The sequence below is a fragment of the Triticum aestivum genome, chromosome 5A, assembly GCF_018294505.1.
Source record: "Triticum aestivum cultivar Chinese Spring chromosome 5A, IWGSC CS RefSeq v2.1, whole genome shotgun sequence".
Classification (NCBI taxonomy): Eukaryota; Viridiplantae; Streptophyta; class Magnoliopsida; order Poales; family Poaceae; genus Triticum; species Triticum aestivum.
Genome location: NC_057806.1, coordinates 510,742,088 through 510,754,163, shown reverse-complemented (window position 1 = coordinate 510,754,163; position 12,076 = coordinate 510,742,088). Strand labels below are relative to the sequence as shown.

The following is a 12,076-nucleotide window of genomic DNA, read 5'->3' as shown; positions in this document are numbered from 1 at the left end:
GTAAAAACATTGTTAAATGAAAACTATGTACCTTAGCTATCTAAGGCTTATGAAAACTGCAATCTTGAAAGAGGAAAACAACATTAGAAATCTTAATGTTCTTGGTCCTGAATAGTGTATTCGTCTAAATATGTAGTTGATCACCCGGTGCAAAGGAAAAAACTTCTCATGATATACCGCTGGGAACCTAAAAGCAAGTCATCACACATACAAACATTCCAAGGGAAAATGCGTAAACTCACAACTCAAACAAACTACTAACAGGACCATGTATGATTTTGCAGCTTAGAATCTACATAAAACAGAACAGTGCAGGTAACCTCTACCTAAATCTCACTACTAACTTTATTCAAACATTTATTCTTAGATCATTCGTACTCCTTTTATGTACAAATCATGCAATATCTTTGTCTAAATCAATGCCAATGCATGCACATGCACAAGTCTGAACTAAACAACATATATGATATAGCATAATTATATGATCTAAAATAGATGCATGATCAGGGGAGGAAGATGGTGAAGCCAAAGATGAGCAACTGAGATTGGGGAACGACGACCAGCGAGCAGCAGTCCATAGTGATGGCCGGCTCCATTCGACCATGACGCGAGCAACGTCGGAGCTCCGGCCTGGCTGCTCCTTCCCCATGCCTGTCCTACTCATCCTCTGCTTCTCCACACCAAGCATGAAGACCACACCAGCCAGGCTCTCTTATGGCGATGACCTGCGCCCGATCCAGAATCCTTGCTGCACAAGGAAATAGATGACCCGAAGCAGTCCAATAATTATTAGCATCAGAGATCTCATACATAGCGCATTCAGAAATATAACGGTTTACATTCTGGTCAATGGCAGCATGAAGTCCAAAAGCATCAAGTGAAGCAAGAAGAAAGGTTTAAAGATAGTTCAAGGTAAAGAAAATCCTTAGGGTTATTTACAACAATTTATTTAGGTTGATTTCATAAAGCATAGTGCGACACCATCCAGTTAACAATATGAAGTGGATGGCCGTCTCAATTCCTTGCTTCATGCGATGAACAAATCTGTGTAAAAATACACAATATTAGTTACTGCATGGACACAATGTGTTGGAAAGTTGACCGAAAATGGTAATTATATTACTTTATCATAGGTTATGGGAGTAATCACTGCATATTCCATCGGTACCAAAGATTAGCTAAAATAACTCTTTTCTAGGAAACAAATGACAATCTATCTGGTGTAGATATATACTATAGATGCAGTGTTTTCAGCAAACCAATTAGCTTTACACTTAGAACCCAGCTCAGAATAAAAAGGGAACTTATAATGAGAAAGGAGGGAATTTTATAAGCATATTAATCTCTACATCATAGACTCTTTGTGAATCTGGACCATTATTAATAATTTAACATGTCATGACCTATTTTGTTCTCATGTCAATGGAAAGAAACACCTACTCACACATGTAAAAAGGCTAAAGCTACCACTGAACCAAAGCTATGAAGAAGCTTCAATTCTAATGTTGTGTGAAACAACCTTTTGTCAGAACAAACCAAGCCTATGCAAAACTGCAATGCAAATTATAGAATAAACTTAGTAACACGACTATTTGTTTGTTTGATGGCAAATTTTAATTCTACGAAAGAAAGCAAAATGCTGAGAGACTTATCAAGGGATACCTGAATTTCATTGGCATGTGCAATTTCTAGGAGTAAAGAACTCTGTTGCTCACATTCATATACATCTTCTAATCAAGAATAGTCTACAAAAGTGCATGCTAAGATGTAGTCTGAAGAAAACAATTATAAGTATGCCCAAACCAGAAAATCGATGTAATATCTTGTAAAACAAATATCAAAATCATGCCTAATTTCACCTTTTAGGGATTAGAGCAAGATTCAGAAATAGAACCATCCTTATTAAATGCTCTCTGCTCTGAACCACAGTTTTAGAATGATTCTGAAAGTACAAATGCCTAGAGGTTTCTTGATGTAAATTTGGAACAAATATGAATCCAATGTATGGAGAAATAAGACAGAGGCCAATTTTTTTTCTACTAAGCTGTATCTTGTATGAAACTGCGCCCAGATACAATTGGTATCAAACAATTTGGTTCCAGGTATTAAAAGGAAAAGGTAACCTCCTTATTTTTCAGGTAATATCAAAAATGTGGGTCTACAGAAGATTTAATAGACCTACAGAGTTAGTTTCTGAGCTACCAATTTAAATAATTTAACGAGAAAGCTAATCCCACGACCAAAGTGTGTCTGTATGTTGTGCTAACTACACTTTAAGGTTTGAAGAAAATGTACATATATGTTAGGCGACATAACAATGTGATGGTTGTATGCATCAATTAATGCAGAGGCCGGGGGTTTTAACCTCCTTTTCCAAAAAAACGTGAGCCATTCATTCAGTAGAAATTTGCAACCAAATATAGAACTGACAAATTAAACAATATGTGGATCCATCCTCTAAGAATAGCTATTAATCAAACATCATACCTTGTGTCGTTGGCATAAGTTGATGGCAAGCTAGGACAGCAAATAAAAGTAGATCCGCTACTTCTAGTAATTCTACCAGACACCTGCATGGAGAAAACATGGCATCAGAGGTTAACGATCAAACACGTGGCAAGCATCAAGCAAGGCCATCAACCATTTAAGTAATAATACAGGAAAAGAACCACCATATATGTGAAGGAGCGAGCTTTGAAATAGAACATTGCTGAGGCAAGTTGGCTAATGCGTTTCAATTAGGATAGGATAGGAGTGACAGTTAGTACTTAGAAGCTCTCTTGCTCCTCTTAAGAACTTAAAAGGTCCTTTCTTTTCTTTTCTCGACAATACGTGTTGGGAGACCAGCTCATGAACAGAAAGCATTCCAGCGAGGATGCACATACTTAATATGGTTTGGCTCATAACATAGTTGAAATTCGTTGTCTCAATAGCGCTTCACATTAATTTTGGTAGAAACATATTTCACATTAATTTTGGTAGAAACATATTTCACATTAATTTTAATTAAGAGGAGCAGGGGCATTTAATGGCAGATGCAAGCAATTGTGATCAGCAGAAAAGGCTAAATCGTCAGGGTGCCGACGACATAGATCAATTCTTTGTTTGGGAACTGACCTTACGATGAACCAACTTGGGTCGACACACACATCGTATAAAATCTACCAGACCAGGTACTACCACGACTTGACTCCACGAGGCCCACAAACTTCCAACGACGTGAAACCACCGTCAGCATCAGATAGCTTAATTCATAAATCCTGGCCCCTCCACCAAACAACTATTTCACATCTTCAGTACAAAAAACAAAGAATGTTTATTTGAAATGATTGACATGTGCTTTATGATTATTTAAATCACAGAATTTTCTCTATCGTCCATCAACATAAACAGTGAAAGAAAATTAGACCAAAACACCTTTTTATGTAGAAGAGGCGAGCAGACTATTTAAAAACATGGCATATATTTCTGCATATAACTCAATGTGAAGTGGAGTAGTGGCTGACCTTGCAAAAAGACTCCTTTTCTCGAGGGAGTTAAGCCATATATATTAGAGGCGAGTAGAGAGCGGCCGTACTTGTCACCGGCTTCCACGTAGCCGCACCATAAGCACGAAGCTGAGAGGCCATAAACATGCAGAGGCTGCTTTCAAAGATTACACAGGTTACTCTCCAGGAAGAAAATATATAATTCATAGAATTATATCGACATGGAAAATCTTTTGATCTCCATGATTCCATTGAGATTGGTTTGCCTGGGGCTGGGGACCCACTCAGGACTGTAGGATAGCAAAATCAACGGATCAAACAAACTGCACAATGGGAAATTTCATGGCAATACAAGACCAGGAGGAGGGAACCTGTGATAGCAGGGTGGATTCAGTTGGGGGTGATGAACCCCGAGCTCTCCGTCGCCAAAGAGTCCCTCATTTGCCACCACCGAAATTACTCTCAATTAGTCTACTCCTGGTTAAGCCTGAACCAGACAATTATTCAAAATTCAGTTTAGCAGAGATTTCGAGCACCACCTACCGCTAGCTGCTGGGGGATTCATGCAATGACCGCAGTAACCTAAGCCAATGCAGTAATGGCATGATACAACACAAAACTGGGCACGCGTTGTTCTGTGTTTTAAACAGACCACGCAGAAAATAGGAACCAAATCAAACACTGAATCATCGGGCACTAAATTCATCATGTAGACCATATGTCCTAGTAATGCAGCTAAACTATGCTCCGAATTGGTGCACACAAGACCAACAGATTACTGCACATGAGACTTGTATGCGGATACACATCAGTAACAAATCATCAAGTGCATTCCCTGAAAATCACTCCGTTATATAGCAGACCAAATTAGTAAGACGCGAACAATGAAGAATATCTTCCCTGAATCAGACACCAAAGCCATAAAAAGTCTATGGGTTACACATTAACAATATAGCGCTGTCATTCCCATCTTTTACACGAAAACAACATATAGTCATGTTCTTGTATATCATGCACCAAAGAAATAACAGGTATCTGCTGCTGCATCAACATGTTTTTATTTGTACTACTTTCCCTTTTGCACCATCCAAAAAAAATCGATTTTTTGGTTTGCAAGGCCTCTTGCTCTGGGAATACACAACCATGTATCCTCATTTGACAGGTCATGAAGATTGGATCAAAAATTGTGTGAAAACTCTAGACCAAAATAAAAAATGCATCCCTGCCGGTCCAGCATTTATAATACAAATGCAATATTATTTTAGCATCTAACAACAAGCAGACAAGTACAAAAGATGGTGTTTTTCATAACCTCACCAGAGATGCGGAGAGCAAAAAGAGGGCAAATTCCCCAAAACTGATGAGCGAATGTGTCACTTCAAGCGTATCCTAGAGAAACTATGCTTCTTGGCTGTCTTTTGACATCTCTTCCATTTCCAATTCCTTGACTGCTGCTATGAGGCTGCGGGTAATGCCCTTAAGGTATAGTCCACTGCCCTCCATTTCCTCCAGGAGCTTCTCAGCTATTCTCCAGTCCATAGCCTTCAGACATAACGACTGGATGAGTTTGTTATACTCATCTACATTTGGCTGTACCCCATCCTCCTTCATCTCCTTTAGGCACTCCGGGGCCTTCTCAAACTCCTCCATCTTGCAGTAACCACAGATCAGTATGTGATAATGGGCTTCATCAATCATGCCTCCCTTTGCGTAGCCACTCATGATCATGCTGTATGTATAAACATGAGGGCGCAACCCTCGCCTCTCCATCACCCTAATCATATCCTTTGCGTTCCTCCATTTCTCCCTCTTTAGACAATCCTGTGATGACAAAGTTGAACACTGCACTACCAGGAGCTGGGCCAAGATTCACCATCCTCATCAACAGCTTCTTTGCATCCTTCACATTCTTCATCCTGCACAAACTATGTATAACGGCAGCAAAGGACTTGCCTGCATGCTTAAGAGACTCTCCTTTGTATTCCTCCAACAGCTCCAGAGCCATACTGATGGTCTCATCATTCTTTGCCAAAGCACCAACAAGGAAATCCAAGGATGACCTAGCCACGTAGGAATCTGAACCTTCTTCTCCTTCACTGCTAGGTATACTGAATGTGCCTCCGTCACCTTCTTCCCCTTGCAAAAGAAGGTCACAATCTCACCGGCCTTCTTCCCATCAGCAAAGCACCCAGAGCTAATCATCTTCTCACAAACTCCCCATGCAGCACCAACCATGGACTTCTTTCCAGCCGCTTGAATCGCCAGATAATAGCTATCACCGTCTGAGGTACAGCCAAACTCACTGAACTTGTCAAGCACCTCTAGCGCCGCCTTCAATTTCTCAAGCTTCCAGAACATTGCTAGCACTCTGTTTAGCAGTGGGGTGCTCCAGGGTTAGCCGCGGATGATGTTGGAGGACCAATGGAGATGGTAGGGGAACGATAGGAGAGCACGGGAAGGTGCTGGATGGCCGCTGGGGTCGCCGGAGCGGGCCGGAATCGGCCGGCGGCTGCTGCCCTTCTCCAGATCGAGGCTGCACTCCTGGCCTCTCCTGCTCCAGATCGAGGCCCAGATCGATGCCATGCTCGGGAAGAGAGGAAGAGGAGGGGGAGGCGGAGCAGCCCTTCTCTGGCCGCTGCCAGGCGGAGAGGCGGAGCTGCGACGAGCGGCGGCGGAAGGGAGAGAAGGAGAAGGAGGAGTGGCTGTGTGGCCGTGCAGGTCCGGCGGCGCGTCGCCGAGGGGATGGGAGGCGGCGACAACAGGAGGGGGCGGGGAAGAGAAGAGTGGAGGGAAGAGAGGGAGATAGAGGAGGGCTCGCGGCGGAGGCGAACGCGTGTGGATGAGGAGGGAGCTCGGGGAGGCGGCTGCGGGTGCGTGGGAGGAAGGTTTGGGGGCTAGGTTTCTACAGGCGGAGCGGCTGACTTTTATACACCTGCACGTGAAAGTACAATAATGCCCTCGGTGGGGCACGAAATTTACAAGCAGTGGCACGAGCGATTTAAAGGCGACGTGGAGGGCGCGGTTCTGCCTAGCAGTCTAGGAGGGTTTATATGTTCAATTCCTTAGTCCACTAGTTACTAAGGATAAATTTGACCGCTGTCACGTGATCCATTCCTGGATCATTCTTGTACCCCTTGACTGACTCATGGCAAGGCATACTTCAGGTGCGGTACACAGCATAGCATACTATAGAGCCTACGTCTAAAGCATAGGGGACGACCTTCGTCCTTTCTCTCTCTTCTGCCGCGGTCAGGTCTTGAGTCTTACTCAATACTCACACCTTGTAACACAGCCAAGAACTCCTTCTTTGCTGATCTATTTTGAACTCCTTCAAAATCTTGTTACGGTATGTATTCATTTGAAATTTCTATTAAGCGGTTTTTGATCTATCCTTATAGATCTTGATGCTCAATGTTCAAGTAGCTTAATCCAGGTTTTCCATTGAAAAATACTTTTCAAATAACCCTACATGCTTTCCAGAAATTCTACATCATTTCTGATCAACAATATGTTAACAACATATACTCATCAAAAATTCTATAGTGCTCCCACTCACTTCTTTGGAAATACAAGTTTATCATAAACTATGTATAAACCCAAAATCTTTGATCATCTCATCAAAGCGTATATTCCAATTCCTAGATGCTTACTCCAGTCCTTAGAAGGATTGCTGGAGCTTTGCATACTTGTTAGCATCTTTCAGGATTGACAAAACCTTCTGGTTGTATCACATACAACCTTTCCTCAAGAAAAACGTCGAGGAAACAATGTTTTGACATCCTATCTGCAAGATTTCATAAATAATGCAGTAACACTAACATAATTCCAATAGACTCTTAGCATCACTACGGGTGAGAAAGTCTCATCGTAGTCAACTCCTTGAACTTGTCGGGAAACATTTTAACGACAAGTCGAGCTTTCTTAATGGTGACACTTACCATCAATGTCTGTCTTCCTTTTAAAATCCATCTGCACCTAACAGCCTTACGACCATCAAGTAGTTCTTTCAAAGTCTATACTTTGTTTTATACATGGATCCTCTCTCAGATTTTATGGCCTCGAGCCATTCATCGGAATCCAAGCCCACCATCGCTTCTCCATAGCTCGTAGGTTCATTGTTGTCTAGTAACATGACTTCTAAGACAAGATTACGTACCACTCTGAAGTAGTACGCATCCTTGTCGACCTATGAGGTTTGGTAGTGACTTGATCCGAAGTTTCATGATCACTGTCATAAGCTTCCATTTCAATTGGTGTAGGTGCCACAGGAACAACTTCCTGTGCCCTGCTATACACTAGTTGAAGTGACGGTTCAATAACCTCATCAAGTCTCCACCATCCTCCCACTCAATTCTTTCGAGAGAAACTTTTCCTTGAGAAAGGACACGTTTCTAGAAACAATCACTTTTGCTTCCGGATCTGAAATAGGAGGTATACCCAACTATTTTTGGGTATTCTATGAAGATGCATTTATCCGCTTTGGGTTTGAGCTTATTAGCCTGAAACTTTTTCACATAAGCATTGCAGCCCCAAACTTTCAAGAAACGACAGCTTAGGTTTCTCTAAATCATAGTTCATACGGTGTCGTATCAACGGAATTGTATGGTGCCCTATTTAAAGTGAATGCGGTTGTCTCTAATGCCTAACCCATAAACGATAGTGGTAATTCGATAAGAGACATCATGGTATGCACCATATCCAATAGGGTGCATTTATGATGTTCTGACACACCATCACACTATGGTGTTCCAGGCGGTATTGGTTGTGAAACAATTTCCACAATGTCTTAATTGTGTGCCAAACTCGTAACTCAGATATTCATCTCTATGATCATATCATAGACATTTTATCATCTTGTCACGACGATCTTCAACTTCACTATGAAATTACTTGAACCTTTCAATAATTCAGACTTGTATTTCATCAAGTAAATATACTCAGCATCTAATCAAATCATCTGTGAAGTAAGAACATAACGATATCCACTGCATGCCTCAGCACTCATTGGACTGCACACATCAAAATGTATTACTTCCAACAAGTTGCTTTTTTGTTCCATCTTACTGAAAACGAGGTATTTTAGTCATCTTGCCCATGTGGTATAATTTACATGTCTCAAGTGATTCAAAATCAAGTGAGTCCAAACGATCCATCTGTATGGAGTTTCTTCATGCATATCTACCAATAGACATGGTTCACATGTCTCAATCTTTTCAAAAACGAGTGAGTCCAAAGATCCATCAACATGGAGCTTCTTCATGCGTTTTATACCAATATGACTCAAATAGTAGTGCCACAAGTATGTGGTACTATCATTACTATCTTATATCTTTTGGCATGAACATGTGTATCACTACGGTCGGGATTCAATGAACCATTCATTTTAGGTGCAAGACCATTGAAGGTATTATTCAAATAAACAGAGTAACCATTATTCTCCTTAAATGAATAACCGTGTGGTGATAAACATAATCCAATCATGTCTATGCTCAACGCAAACACCAAATAACAATTATTTCGGTTTAACACCAATCCCGATGGTAGAGGGAGCATATGATGTTTGATCACATCAACCTTGGAAACACTTCCAACACATATCGTCATCTCACCTTTAGCTAGTCTCCGCAGCCTTTTATTTCGAGTTACTAATGCTTAGCAACCGAACCGGTATTTATTACCCTGGTGCTACTAGGAGTACTAGTAAAGTACACAATAATATGACGTATATCCAAAATACTTCTGTCAACCTTGCCAGCCTTCTCATCTACCAAGTATCTAGGGTAGTTCTGCTTCAGTGACCGTTCCCCTCATTATAGAAGCACTTAGTCTCGGGTCTGGTTCAACCTTGGGTTTCTTCACTAGAGCAACAACTAATTTTCCGTCTCATGAAGTATCCCTTCTTTCCCTTGCCCTTCTTGAAACTAGTGGTTTAACCATCAACAATTGATGATCCTACTTGATTTCTACTTTCGCGGTGTCAAACATCGCGAGTTGCTCAAGGATCATCATGTCTATCCCTGATATGTTATAGTTCATCACTAAGCTCTAATAGCTTGGTGGCAGTGACTATGGAGAACTATCACTATCTCATCTGGAAGATTAACTCCCACTCGATTCAAGCGATTGTAGTACTCAGACAATCTGAGCACATGCTCAACGATTGAGCTTTTATCCCTTAGTTTGCAGGCTTAAGAAACTTGTCAGAGGTCTCATACCTCTTGATGTGGGCACTAGTCTGAAATCCCAATTTCAGTCTTTGGAACATCTCATATGTTCTGCGACGTTTCAAAAACGTCTTTGGTGCCACAATTCTAAACCATTAGTATTACGCACTGAAATATCACTTAGTCATCAAAATGTGTATGTCAGATGTTTCCCAACATCTACAGACAATGCTCGAGGTTCAACACTCAGCGGTGCATTAAGGACATAACCCTTCTGTGCAGCAATGAGGACAATCCTCAGTTCACGGACCCAGTTCGCATAATTGCTACTGTCAACTCTCAACTAAATTTTCTCTAGGAACATATCTAAAACAGTAGAACCAAAGCGTGAGCTAAAACATAATTTGCAAAGACCTTTTGACTATGTTCATGATAATTAAGTTCATCTAATCAAATTATTCAATGAACTCCCACTTAGATAGACATCCCTCTAGTCATCTAAGTGATACATGATCCGAGTCAACTAGGCCGTGTCCGATCATCACGTGAGACAGACTAGTCATCATCGGTGAACATCTTCATGTTGATCGTATCCACTATACGACTCATGTTCGACCTTTCGGTCTTCCGTGTTCCGAGGCCATGTCTGTACATGCTAGGCTCGTCAAGTTAACCTAAGTGTATTGCATGTGTAAATCTGGCTTACACCCGTTGTATGCGAAAGTTAGAACCTATCACAGCCGATCATCACGTGGTGCTTCCGAACAACGGACCTTAGCAACGGTGCACAGTTAGGGGGAACACTTTCTTGAAATTTTAGTGAGGTATCATCTTATTTATGCTACCGTCGTTCTAAGCAAATAAGATGTAAACATGACAAACATCACATGCAAATCATAAAGTGACATGATATGGCCAATATCATCTTGCGCCTTTGATCTCCATCTTCGAGGCGCGGCATGAACACCATCATCACCGGCATGACACCATGATCTCCATCATCATGATCTCCATCATCGTGTCTTCATGAAGTTGCCTCGCCAACTATTACTTCTACTACTATGGCTAATGGTTAGCAATAAAGTAAAGTAATTACATGGCGTTTTCATTGACACGCAGGTCATAAATAATTAAGACAACTCCTATGGCTCGTGCCGGTTGTCATACTCATCGACATGCAAGTCGTGATTCCTATTACAAGAACATGATCAATCTCATACATCACATATATCATTCATTACATCCTTTTGGCCATATCACATCACATAACATCCCTGCAAAAACAAGTTAGACGTCCTCTAATTGTTGCTGCATGTTTTATGTGGCTGCTATGGGTTTCTAGCAAGAACATTTCTTACTTACGCCAAAACCACAACGTGATATGCCAATTTCTATTTACCCTTCATAAGGACCCTTTTCATCGAATCCGATCCGACTAAAGTGGGAGAGACAGACACCCGCCAGCCACCTTATGCATCAAGTGCATGTCAGTCGGTGGAACCAGTCTCACGTAAGTGTACGTGTAAGGTCGGTCCGGGCCGCTTCATCCCACAATGCCGCCGAATCAAGATAAGACTAGTAACAGCAAGCAAATTGAACAAATCATCGCCCACAACTACTTTGTGTTCTACTCGTGCATAGAATCTACGCATAAACCTGGCTCATGATGCCACTGTTGGGGAACGTAGCAATAATTAACAATTTTCCTACGTGTCACCAAGATCAATCTAGGAGATACTATCAACGAGAGAGAGAGTGCATCTTCATACCCTTGAAGATCGCTAAGCGGAAGCATTCAAGAGAACGGGGTTGATGGAGTCGTACTCGTCGTGATCCAAATCACCGATGATCCTAGTGCCGGACGGACGGCACCTCCGCGTTCAACACATGTACGAAACGGAGAGACGTCTCCTCCTTGATCCAGCAAGGGGAGAGGAGAGGTTGATGGAGATCCAGCGGCAGGACGGTGTAGTGGTGGAAATAGCGGGATCCCGGCAGGCTTCGCCAAGCACAAGCGGGGAGGAAGAGGTGTCACGGGAGGGAGGGAGGTGCCAGGGCTTCAGGTGCGACTGCCCTCCCTCCCCTCCACTATATATAGGGGCCTAGGGAGGGGGCGACGACCCCTTGTAGATCCCATCTAGGGAGGGGGCAGCCCTAGGGGTGGCTTGGCCTCCAAGCCAAGTGGAGGCGCCCCCACCCCTTAGGGTTTCCAACCCTAGGCGCATGGGAGGCCCAAGGGGGACACACCACCCCACCAGGGGCTGGTTCCCACGCCCCTTCAGCCCATGGGGCCCTCCGGGATAGGGGGCCCCACCCGGTGGACCCCCGGGACCCTTCCGGTGGTCCCGGTACAATACCGATGACCCCCGAAACCTTCCCGGTGGCCGAAACTGGACTTCCTATATATAAATCTTTACCTCCGGA

At 42.6% G+C, this 12,076-nt stretch overlaps 1 pseudogene; it reads right to left on the bottom strand.

The window, feature by feature from the left end:
- Window positions 1–233: 233 nt before the first annotated feature.
- Window positions 234–5,882, bottom strand: LOC123104405 (pentatricopeptide repeat-containing protein At3g02650, mitochondrial-like; annotated as a pseudogene).
- Between the last annotated feature and the right edge of the window lie 6,194 nt (window positions 5,883–12,076).